This window comes from Aotus nancymaae, unplaced genomic scaffold, assembly GCF_030222135.1.
Source record: "Aotus nancymaae isolate 86718 unplaced genomic scaffold, 86718_ANA_hifiasm-v0.15.2.pri h1tg000040l, whole genome shotgun sequence".
NCBI lineage: Eukaryota > Metazoa > Chordata > Mammalia > Primates > Aotidae > Aotus > Aotus nancymaae.
The window spans coordinates 109,271,550-109,285,112 of record NW_026988454.1 but is presented as its reverse complement, the minus strand read 5'-3'; positions in this window follow the sequence as shown (position 1 = coordinate 109,285,112).

The following is a 13,563-nucleotide window of genomic DNA, read 5'->3' as shown; positions in this document are numbered from 1 at the left end:
ACCCAGATATAATTGCTGTTGGCATTTTGATATGTATTCTATCTTTTTCATACACATGTAAATGTAGTTTAACAAATTGGAAGAAATGTGCTATAAAATGGTTGATAACTTACTTCTTTATTTAACGATATTTTCATGACCACTTTCTCATCTTGTTAAATTTTTTCCGAAATATGTTTGCATACTGTTTAACCTATGAATGATACATCTACTGCACATAATCGATTGGTACTTTGAGATTATTACCCTTTTTTTTAATTATAAACAACACTACAGGCTGGGTATGGCGGCTCATGACTGTAATCCAGCACTTTGGGAGGCCGAGGTGAGCAGAACACTTGAGGTCGGGAGTTTGAGACCAGCCTGGTCAACATGGTGAAACCCTGTCTCTACTAAAAACACAAAAATTAGCTGGGCATGATGGTGGGTGACTGTAGTCCCAGCTACTCGGGAGGCTGAGGCAGGAGAATTGCTTGAACCTGGGAGGCGGAGTTTGCAGTGAGCTGAGATTGCACCACTGCACTCCAGCCTGGGCCACAGAGCAAGACTCTGTCTCAAAAAAACCAATCAACAACAACAAACCCAAAGGAAAAACAACCAAAGAACAACACTGCAATGAACATCCTTGGTCTTATAAAAACTTTGTGGTGTTTCCACTTAGTGATTTGTCTAAATCTTGCTTGGAGAAAAATAAAAAATGGGTGAAAAAACGGAGAACATTAATAGACATTAGTTTGATTTTTGTCTGTTGGAGAAAGGAAAAGAACGAGACCACTGATTTCAAGTGTCTCCTCTGTAAAGGTCATTTCCTCCCCTGTACTCTTAGTTCTATTTCCGCTAACTTGGCTCTTGCACTATCATCCCTGTTGCCTCTACAGTTCATTCCCCAGCTTTCCATCCTGCCACTGCCTTCAGCTGCAATTCTCCGCTTTTGCCCTACTCATCACCTTGGAGCCTACCTCCTGGGTCTCACCAGCTGCTGATGGATGTTTTCTGTCTCTACTTAGTGCCTGAAAACTTATTTCTCAGGGCAGCTGATGAATCCTTATCACAATATCTGGAATCATGCCAATAAAGCTCTTTGGCAAATCATTGTACTGTTTTACCTGTGGGCACATCCCCACAACCCGGCTATCATTGACCTTGAGGGGAGTGGTAATTCCGGGAGATAACAGTAAGTGCAAAGGGATTATTCCCAGTAACGTGACTTACAGATTTCTTTCATTTCTTCACTGGACTGAGCTACTACCTCTCCATTCCCTTCTTATTAGGAGCTGTTTGTTAATTCTTATAACAACTAGAAAATTTGTGCTGATCATTATTCCCAAGCTATAATTTGAGGAACAGTTAAGAGAGGTCATAAAATCAAATAAGGCTAGACTAAGTGCCTTTAAAAAAACATCTCATTTGTTGCAGGGTTCTAAAAATAGTTTCCAATGCCATCCTTCACCTTCACAATTATTTTTGTCTTCAGTTCTAAATCTGAAAGGTACAGAGCAGCAGAATTTATACATTAACTTCATAGGAGAACAGAAAGCTCATTAATTCTTAACATCGGTGGGATTTGATGGTTCACCATCATATGCTCTGTTCCTAAATATGTCTGGGTCCACTTTTCTGAGATGATTAAGATGTCCTATTGACAATCTCAGGGTTTTTAAAGACACAGTGCCCTTCACATGAGAGATAAGGTTACACAGCTCCCACAAGGGAGTATTTGGCAACATCGACATTAATCGTCGCATGTTCATTCATTCACAAATTCATTTATTACAATACTTGAGACTCTCCTATGTGGCAGGCAAAAGAAAAAGCCCTTGATTTTAAGGGAGACAAATAATTATGGCTACAACACAATGAAAATATTACAGAGAAAAATAAAGCCAAGTCAAAGAAAGGTGTGTCGGGGGAGGGATGTAAGGGGTGATATTTTAGATCTGGTAGTTGGGAAGACCTCTCTGGGGAAGTGGCATTTTAGTGCAGGGACAAGCCATGCAAATAAATATCTAGGGGTGAGGACAAAGGCCTTGAGATGGAAGTGGTTCCTCTAGAGAACCAGGCAAGAGGTGAGGGCAGCTGAATGTGGTGAGCAAGGAAGATGGTGGGAGATATGAGAGGGGCCAGGGCCAGCTCCAGGCACCTGTAGGCTATGGAGAGGCATAGGATTTTTATTCTCTGCAAAGCAACGGCCTAGAGGTGGCCCTGAGACAGAGGGAAACTAGCGACCTCAAGGGGGTCTTGGTCCTGCTCCATCCCAAGAGCTGATTCACTAGACTTTTGCAGTCCCTGATCCCAGCAGCTACAACCTTGGATTCCCAGGAAACTGGAAGCATTTAGTTAGGGATTCTGGGGAGAACCTGTGGGTCCTGTGATAAGGTCCCTGCAGCTGACAGACTCACCCTTCGGGAGGTTTTAAGATTCAGATGAGCTGCTTTGGCACTCTGGGTCCACTAGTAGCTGATAGAATTTTTAACAGAAACAGATTTTATTCCCACTGTGCTCCCAGCAGATTTTTATGGCCTCATGTGACCATTAACTGTTGTGTGGGGATTGTAATTCTTTCTAAGAGACACCCCGCCCCCCGGAGACCACATGATCTGTATCTGTTTTCTTGAATCCTAGAGCCATGCTGAGGTTTAGGAGGTTAGGTACCCTCAGAAGGGCACATGGTTACTGAGTGATGGCAGGATTTCAACTCTGATCTAATTGGCTGGTGATACGTTTTGGCTCTGTGTCCCCACCAAAATGTCACCCTGAATTGTAATCCCCATGATCCCCCATGTGTTGAGGGTGGGTCCTGTTGGGAGGCAATTGGATCATGGGAGCAGTTTCCCCCATGCTGTTCTCTTGATAGCCAGTGACTTCTCATGAGATCTGATGGTCTCATAAGAGGCTCTTCCCCGTTCACTTCTTTCACATGCTCTCTTGCCTGCTGCCATGTAAGACATGTCTACTCTACTTCCCCTTCTGCCATGATTGTAAGTTTCCTGAGGCCTCCACAGCCATGCAGAACTGTGAGTCAATTAAACCTCTTTGGTTTACAAATTACCCAGTGTTGGGTAGTATCTTTACAGCAGTGTGAAAATGAGCTGATACAGCTGGAAAGCTTGTTTTTCCCATTATGCACCATACTAATATTTCCCAAATACTTCCATTCATTCATCAAAACATTTATTGAACATCTCCTATGTCTCCAGTGCTATGCTGGGCACACACCAGGGATGCAGAGAAAAATGAGACAATTCATGCCCTCAAGGGTCTTGGAATCGAGTGGATGGTGTAGAATCTACAGTCTATCTTCCATAACATGTGAACCCCACACCCTGATTTTAGACTTTCTGAATGGAGATTTATCTTATCCTCACTAAAGAACTTTGCCAGCTGCTAGGCAGGACATGACCTACCTGTCCACATCTGTCATTGTCAGTGCATCTGCCGCTGCCACGCATGAAAATCACCCATTCACCCATCTGTCTTTAGTTACCATTGGTATGTACTACTATTCAGTTGCATTTCACTTACATTTGGATCCTTGTCATTTTAAAAAAATCCTCAAGAGATCAGGACTAAACCGAAAAGCCATCAGTGTAGAAGTTGCCCATCACACAGGGACAATGCAGCTGCGGGCAGTGGAAACTGCTAAGTCTCTGAGTGCTCACAGAATTGTTAGGGCCAAGTATAGGCCTGATTCGTGCATGATGTACTATCATTCAGGTGGAGAACAGAAGCTTCAGATAATGAGAAGCTTCCAGATAATTTTTTAGAGATGTGAATATTGGTAGAGACAATAGGAACTACCCATTTAACCACATAAGTAAAACTCTAATATCTTTTGATGTGCCTCAAAATTATCTTTACAATGTGGACTTCACAAATAATTTTAAATCACACTGATGTTACTGTAGACAGACTACTGTCCTGGTTAGAAATGAAATTGCCAACAAGAAGAGCTAATTATCCTAAATATATAAGCACCCAATACAGGAGCACCCAGATACATAAAGCAAGTTCTTAATGACCTACAAAGAGACTTAGACTCCCACACAGTAATAGTGGGAGACTTTAACACTCCACTGTCAATATTAGACAGATCAATGAGACAGAAAATTAACAAGGATATCCAGGTCTTGAACTCAGATCTGGACCAAGCAGACCTAATAGACACATATAGAACTCTGCATCCCAAATCCACAGAATATACATTCTTCTTGGCACCATATCACACTTATTCTAAAATTGACCACATAATTGGGAGTAAAACACTCCTCAGCAAATGCAAAAGAATGGAAATCATAACAATTTCTCAGATTACAGTGCAGTCAAATTAGAACTCAGGATTAAGAAACTCACTCAAAACCACACAACTACATGGAAATTGAACAACTTGCTCTTGAATGACTTCTGGATAAATAATGAAATGAAGGTAGAAATAAAGATGTTCTTTGAAACCAATGAGAACAAAGACACAATGTACCAGAATCTCTGAGACACATTTAAAGCAGTGTCTAGAGGGAAATTTATATGCCCACAAGAGAAAGGAGGAAAGACCTAAAATCGACACCCTAACGTCATGATTAAAATAACTAGAGGAGCAAGATCAAATTAATTCCAAAGGTAGCAGAAGATAAGAAATAACTAAGATCAAAGCAGAAATGAAAGATATAGAGACACAAAAAACCCTTCAAAAAATCAATAAATTTAGGAGCTGGTTTTTTGGAAAAGATCAACAAAATAGACAGACCACTAGTCAGACTAATAATGAAGAAAAGAGAGAAGAATCAAATAGATGCAATAAAAAATGATAAAGGGCATATCACCACCGATTCCACAGAAATACAAACTACCATCAGAGATTACTACAAACACCTCTATGCAAATAAACTAGTAAGTCTAGAAAAATGGATAAATTACACCCTTCCAAGACTAAACCAGGAAGAAGTTGAATCCCCGAATAGACCAATAACAAGGTCTGAAATTGAGGTAGCAATTAACAGCCTACCAACCAAAAAAAGTCCAGGACCAGATGAGTCCACAGCCAAATTCTACCAGACGTACAAAGAGGAGCTGGTACCATTCCTTCTGAAATTATTCCAAACAATAGAAAAAGAGGGGATCCTCCCTAACTCATTTTATGAGGCCATCACCCTGATACCAAAACCTGGCAGAGATACAACTAAAAAAATTTTAGGCCAATATCCCTGATGAACATCGATGCAAAAAGCCTCAATAAAATAATGGCAAACCAAATCCAACAGCACATCAAGAAGCTTATCCATCACAGTCAAATCAGCTTCATCTCTGAGATGCAAGGCTGCTTCAACATATGCAAATCAATAAATGTAATTCATCACATGAACAGAACCAAAGACAAAAAAACCAGATGATTATCTCAATAGACGCAGAGAAGGCCTTCAACAAAATTCAACAGCCCTCCATGCTAAAAACTCTCAATAAACTAGGTATTGATGGAACGTATCTCAAAATACTAAGAGCTATTTATGACAAACCCACAGCCAATATCATACTAAATGGGCGAAAACTGGATGCAGTCCCTTTGAAAACTGGCACAAGACAAGGATGCCCTCTCTCACCACTCCTATTCAACAAGTATTGGAAATTCTGGCCAGGGCAATCAGGCAAGCAAAAGAAATGAAGGGTATTCAATTAGGAAAAGAGGAAGTCAAATTGTCTATTTGTAGATGACATGATTGTATATTTAGAAGACCCCATTGTCTCAGCCCAAAATCTCTTAAGCTGATAAGCAACTTCAGCAAAGTCTCAGGATACAAAATCAATGTGCAGAAATCACAAGCATTTCTATACACCAGTAACAGACAAACAGAGAGCCAAATCATAAGTGAACTCCCAATTCACAATTACTACAAAGAGAATAAAATACCTAGGAATATACCTAACAAGGGATGTGAAAGACCTCTTCAAGGTGAACTACAAATCACTGCTCAAGGAAATAAGAGAGGACACAAATAGATGGAAAAACATTCCATGCTCCTGGTTAGGAAGAATCAATATCGTGAAAATGGCCATACTGCCCAAAGTAATTTATAGATACAATGCTATCCCCATCAAGCTACCATTGACTTTCTTCACAGAATTGGAAAAAACCACCTTACACTTCATATTGAAACAAAAAAGAGCCCACATAGCCAAGTCAATCCTAAGCAAAAACAAGAACAAGAACAAAACAAAACAAAAAAAACAAAGCTGGCGGCATTATACTGACTTCAAACTATACTACAGGGCTACAGTAATCAAAACAGCATAGTACTGGTATCAAAACAGATGTATAGAACAATGGAACAGAACAGATGCTTCAGAAATAATGCCACACATCTACAACCATCTGAGCTTTGACAAACCTGACAAAAACAAGCAATGGGGAAAGGATTCCCTATTTAATAAATGGTGTTGGAAAAACTGGCTAGCCATATGCAGAAAGCTGAAACTGGATCCTTTCCTTATACCTTATACAAAAATTAACTCCAGATGGATTAAAGATTTAAACATAAGACCTAAAACCATGAAAACCCTAGAAGAAAACCTAGGCAATACCATTCAGTACATAGGCATGGGCAAAGACTTCATGATTAAAACACCAAAAGCATTGGCAACAAAAGCCAAAATGGACAAATGGGATCTAATTAAACTTAAGACCTTCTGCATAGCCAAAGAAACTATCATTAGAGTGCACCGGCAACCAACAGAATGGGAAAAAATTTTTGCAATTTACCCATCTGACAACGGGCTAATATCCAGAATCTACAAAGAACTTAAACAAATTTATAAGAAAAAAACAACCCCATCAAAGAGTGGGCAAAGGATATGAACAGATACTTCTCAAAAGAAGACATTTATGCAGCTAACAAACATATGAAAAAAAGTTCATCATCACTGGTCATTAGAGAAACGCAAATCAAAACCACATTGAGATACCATCTCATGCCAGTTGGAATGGCGATCATTAAAAAATCTGGAGATGACAGATGCTGGAGAGGATGTGGAGAAATAGAAACATTTTTACACGTTGGTGAGAGTGTAAATTAGTTCAACCATTGTGGAAGACAGTGTGGCGATTTCTCAAGGATCTAGAACTAGAAATACTATTTGACCCAGCAATCCCATTACTGGGTATATACCCAAAGGATTATAAATTGTTCTGTTATAAAGACACATGCACACATACGTTTATTGCATCACTCTTCACAATAGCAAAGACTTGGAACCAACCCAAATGCCCATCAATGATAGACTGGATAAAGAAAATGTGGCACATATACACCATGGAATACTATGTAGCCATAAAAAAGGACGAGTTAATGTCCTTTGCAGGGACATGGATGAAGCTGGAAACCATCATCCTCAGCAAAATGATGCAAGAACAGAAAACCAAACACCGCATGTTCTCACTCATAATTGGGTGTTGAACAATGAGCACATGGACACAGGGAAAGGAACATCACACACTGGGGCCTGTTGGGGAGTGGGGGCCTAGGGGAGGGATATCAGGGGGTGGGGCATAGGGGAGGGATAGCATTAGGAGAAATACCTAATGTAGATGATGGGGTGATGGATGCAGCAAACCACCATGGCAAGTGTATACTATGTAACAAACCTGCATGTTCTGCACATGTACCCCAGAACTTAAAGTATTAAAAAAAATGAAGTTGTCAGGATGATGTGGGTCCCTGTAGCTGTAATTGTGTCTAGAGGGGCGGGTCTGAGGGGCCACTTTCTGTGCTGTCTCCCTGCCTAGCGAGCTCCAATGCCTAACATCAGCTTTGGACCAGGAGAGCCCATTTGAACACCAGCATCACACTTACCTTGGGCAGGTCATTTATCCTCTCTGGATTTCAGCTTCCTCATCTGCAAAATGGGGAAGACCGCTGTCAAGAGAGCTCCTTCCTAGATACGGTGAGGAAGGCACATTGGTGTCTTACACTGGAGAGGTGCTCTGCATCTGACTTCTTTCCAGAATAGCTTCTGGAAACTGCATGCTAGATAGAACACCTGAGCCAGCAGTGAATCCCTGATAAGCCTGCTAGTGGTTGTCAATGATTTGGAAGGCCACTGAGAACACCACTGCTGTTTAATTCTGATCGTGAGAAAAACTGCTAGCTCTGGAAAAGCACTCCTTCCCTGGTAGTTATTTCATCAATGTTTCATTTTTTTCCTTCTATTCGAATGTTGTACTTCCATCTATTCTATTCCTACCTGTACTTCCTCAGAAACTTCAAGTCCCAATGCAGGTCCTGGGACACAGTCTGTTCTCACTCAGATCTTGGGTCAGTGTGTGGACACTTGGGAGGCTGTTTAATCCCTTGATCTTATTCCATAAAAAAACACATTTAAATCACCTCCCATCAATTTTTTTCCCAAATTGAGGTAAATTTAAAATGAGTTGTAAAAAATTATATAACATTCTTTCTCAAATGTATTCTCCAAATGTTAGGAACTAATTTAAAAGAGGCCACATGAAAGTGTGATACAGTACAGTGGCAGAGAGTCTCACTTAATTTCACATTCACTTATTTGCCTGCAGGCAGCTTTCCTGAGTGCTGTGGTTCACACAGTCCCAGAGCTGCAGAGGTTCATGTGTGCAGGACTCCTTGCGTTGTGCCCTGTGTGTAATGTATAACCTTCAAGATGTGTAAGAAGTATGTTCTACTCTTTTTTTTTGAGATAGAGTTTCACTCTTTTGCCCAGGCTGGAGTGCAGTGGTGTGATCTCTGCTCACTGCAACCTCCGCCTTCTGGTTTCAAGTGATTCTCCTACCTCAGCCTCCCAAGTAGCTGGGATTACAGGCACACACCACCACATCTGGCTAATTTTTTTTATCTTTAGTAGAGACGGGGTTTCACCATGTTGGCCAGGCTGGTCTCAGACTCCTGACCTCGTGATCCACCTGCCTCGGCCTCCCAAAGCGCTGGGATTATAGGCATGAGCCACCACGCCCAGCCTACATGTTCTACTTTATGTCAATGTCCTGAAAAGGAAAGGAGGTAGAAGCAAATCAGGGCTATGCTGGAGTGCTACTTTGGAATCACAGAATGTTCAAGATAGAAGGAACCGGGGCACTCCCACAACCCCTTGTTTCTAGAGGAGACCCAGAGTCACGATGTGCCTCATCGGAATCACATGCCAGTTAGTGCCAAAACAGCTAATTTTTGTTCTTGAGTGACCACTTATGACTAGATAATTCTCATATTAAAATCATTTTGTAAGTCAATTGAATTTAAGACACCCAATTCATCCCTTTTTTTTGAGAAATTTGAGTTATCTTACTAAATGCTAGTATTAACAGCTTTAACCAAGGATACTTCAGTGAAAATAATGTGTTCAGTAATAAAATTTTAAATCTGCTGCCAAAGTGATTAACACACATCTTCTTCCTTGCTTACCTACTTGGTAATAAGCCACTCTTGATAATAAGTGACTGTTAGGGTAAAGCCCTGTGGTAAATGCTTTATGTTTCATTTCTACATTTAATTCCAGCCGTAATAGCTAAGCATTGTATCTCTTTTTTATCGAGGAAACTGAGGTTCAGAAAAGAGGTAACTTGCTTGTGGTCCCACAGTAGTAAATAGCAAAGCCTTTCTAACAGGTGTGCTATGCCCCCTCCAAACACACAGAGACCTCTTTTAGCAGGGACAGAGGTGCCCTGTCTGTGCCCTAGGCTACGTAGCCTTCTGTACCCAGTTCTAAAGTGAAGGTGTAATTTAGGTTCTAGCCTGGGGCCATCACAATTTCCCTCTTCCATTGCCCTTAAGAAAGTAGCTTTGTGTGCTTAGGATTTGGATTCTGACTGTTCCCTTGTAAGAGCATAGGGTGACTTTTGGACTTGGTTTTTGTTTTGTTTTGTTTTGTTTTTTTGAGACAGAGTCTTGCTCTGTTGCCCAGGCAGGCTGGAGTACAGTGGTGCAATCTCGGCTCACTGCAACCTCCTCCTCCTGGATTCAAGCAATTCTGCCTCAGCCTCCCAAGTAGCTGGGATTACAGGCCCACGCCACCATGCCCAGCTGATTTTTGTAGAGATGGCATTTCGTCATTTGGCCAGGCTGGTTTTGAACTTCTGACCTCAAGTGATCCACCTGTCTTTGCTTCCCAAAGTGTTGGGATTACAGGTGGGAGCAAGCGCACCCAGCCCTGGCCTTGGTTTTAAAATAGACTTAACCCAGTACTCCTAGAGGGCTGGAGCTCTGCAGGAATGGCACAGGCAGCAGGCAGGTGGGACTCAGTCAATCCCTAACCATGTAGCCTTCCTGGAGGCCTGAGAGCCACAACAATTCATAAGGGAGCAGAGGAGGGCACAAGGTTGTTGGAACCTGGTGCTGATGCTTTCCTACAAACAGGCAGTTGTTTCATTGGGAAAACCGTCAGGGGAAAGCACACAACTTGCTGAAAAGTGGTAGCTTGGTTAAAACATTGTCAAATTCATCCAAGGGAAACCTGCATCTATGCCCATTATTTGAACAAAGAATACCAGTAGGAATGTGTTGACATAATCATTTAAGAAATTTTTGTTTACGAGCCAATGTGGGATTTCACTCCAGACTCACCCCATTAGGGGTCCCATTTTCAGATTTCAAATGCCATCTCTTTGGTGACGAGGAATTTTCTGGCGAAGGTCTAAGGTCCCCTTTGAACCTGTCCTGACAGAAGACTTCATCAGCTTATAACGGAGACTGATGTGAGTCCTGGTTCTTGGTACCATCATGTTCTGGCTCCTCCCTGGCACTGCTGGTGAGGGGAGCAGGAAGGCTGGGGCACAGCCCAGCAGGAGGCGGCTCTGCTCAGAATGGTTCCTTTATACATAATCACTGCTTCCCCTGGGAGCTCTGAACAAGGGTCTACACATTTCAACAATGAGAACACCCAGACAAATTCCACTCTCTTCCCACTTTACCTCATTTTTAAAACAAGCAGTTTCACTCACACATCTATACATTGAGTGCAATGTGTCATCTCTCTCTGGGCCTTCTAAACATTTGCTCACGCTGGTTCCTGTATGTGGAAGGCTGTCTCCCAGCACCTTCAGGCTCCATCAAATGAAACCCAGATGGTCTTTGAAGGCTCAGATTAAAAGCCAACTCCTTTACAGTGCTTTTCTTACCGACGCTTCCTAAAAGGGTTCTCCCTCCCTGAACTCTCATGATAGCTGGTTTATATCAATCTCATGGCACTCACCACAAACCATTTTACACAGAAGGCATGCTATGCTTGATCCCAATTCAGTAGAGGGTTGGTTGTTTCTCATAGATCCCCATTTGCTCAATACACCTAGCTCAGTCCTCTGTACCAAGCACTCTCCCAGTGAACCAGGTCACATTCTGCAAAGGCCTGGCCAACAGAGTAACATAAATGGAGCAACGGACAGGGTGGCAGGTGCTGTTCAGGACAGTCCCGATTATGTGAGAAAGGGAAGCATTACAATTGGATCTCTCACCACATTATCCATTCACTGGATCCTGCACTGCTTATTCCTACAATTTCTACCTCAGAAGTCTTCCTTCAACTTAGATCAAGAGTTGAATCCAGACATCCTCTGCAAACTATGGCAAACATTGGCCCAGGAACTTTCTTTTCAGTAAGCCATAAACATACCAAAGAAAGAGAGATGAGGATTACAAAAACGTCAAGGATAGGCCGGGCGCAGTGGCTCACACCTGTAATCTCAGCACTTCAGGAGGTCAAGGCGGGTAGATCACAAAGTCAAGAGTTCAAGACCAGCCTGGCCAATATGGTAAAACCCTGTCTCTACTAAAAGTACAAAAATTAGCCGGGCGTGGTGGCATGTGCCTGTAGTCCCAGCTACTCAGAGGCTGAGGCAGGAGAATTGATTGAACCCAGGACGCAGAAGTTGCAGTGAGCTGAGATCGCACCACTGCACTCCAGCCTGGGTGACAGTGAGATTCCGTCTCAAAAAAAAAAAAGTCAAGGATAACAAAAATGGGTTTTAAGTCTATACCTGGAATAAGAACTAATAGCCAATGATGCAACGCTAAAGAGCAGAGCAAAAAACTGACAGCAACCTCTATTTTGCTCCATCTGCTCCATTGAGGACAATCATCTCCAAATTAAGTGTAGAGACAAACTTGCTTAGGATTTGAAGTCCAAGAGTGATTAGGGGATAGCAGGAGACACTTGTTTTAAATGAGTTCTCATGAGACATGTCAGTCGCTGAAACAACCTGCGGATATGACTGCAGAACTGTTGTCAGAACTCCAGAGAAATAATGAACAATCAAAGTCCCAATACTGATAATACCTGCCCTATTTTCCAAAGTAGATTCTAAAAACTCCAGAATGGTGAATTTAATGTAAAACTCTGGCAAAATCAGGAATAATATAGATGAACATTTGACTCCCAAGAATTGCTGATTTCAATGCTGATTCAGCAAAGAAAATGTCATACAAAATAACTTCCTTGTCTTTTTTTCATAGGATTACTAGAGCAGCCAACCAGGGAAATAACAGTGAAACAATAGCTTAAAGCTGAGAGACCAGTGGGGTGAGTTGAGACCACAATCCTGAAGGCTATCACTTGTACTTGACTCTGAGCTAGATGTGGTTCCAAAGGCTTTCTATATACAGTATCATTAGTCATTTATTCAATCCTTACAAGGACCCTATAACATAGGGACTGACAATATTCCCATTTGGCAGATGAGAAAACTGAGGCAAAGTTTTCTTGCCAAAAGGACATACAGGTAGGATTTCAATCCAGGCAATGTGGTCTCCAAGTTGTACTTCTCATATTAGGCTACACAATAGCAAGGCTGCTAAAAATAGAGGGGGAAATAGGAATGCTCCCTTTTCCATATAGGAAAGAGGAGAGCAGAACACATCTGGCCTCTCTCTGGCCTCTTATCCACTTGTTTCTCTGAAGGCAGGAGGGAAGACTTTGATTGCTGCTTGGGAGATGCAGCTAAGCACACTTTCTTCGCATGGTAAGATCATCAGGGTAGAATCTGCCACTACTCGGGGAGTTTACAATTTAAGGTAGGTAAATTCAGGACTGATATTTAATATATTTTAATAACCACTTTATCACCAGACCAACCATAAGAGCAACCACTGGTGTGCTACTAAGCCCTGGTAAGTTAGGTTAATAGAGTTATCAGGAAGGGTTAATTAGAGAGCCACACTGTGGTCTTCGTTTCACCAATCTAGCCTTCTTAGTAAAAGACATGCTGTTTTGATTCCTACTGGTCCGATTTCCATGTCTTATTTTTTAAATTTGTTCTGAACTTGGAAAGACAGGGATATAATTTATTACCATCAACTCCCCAACAATCCTCTTGAACCTTCTAGATAATATCCCAAGTACTAAAGGCAGTTTTAGGTGACATTTCTCTAGAGTTCTCACAATTCTGCAGTCATATCCACAGGTAGTTTCAGTAACTGACATGTCTTTCATGTGAACTCATTTAAAACAGTATAGGCTCAGTATTGGCTCTTGGGTGCCTTCTAGTTTGTCAACATCACCATTTTAAGGTGATAATGACAATTTTAAACTGATATTGACAAACTAGACAGCACCTAAAAG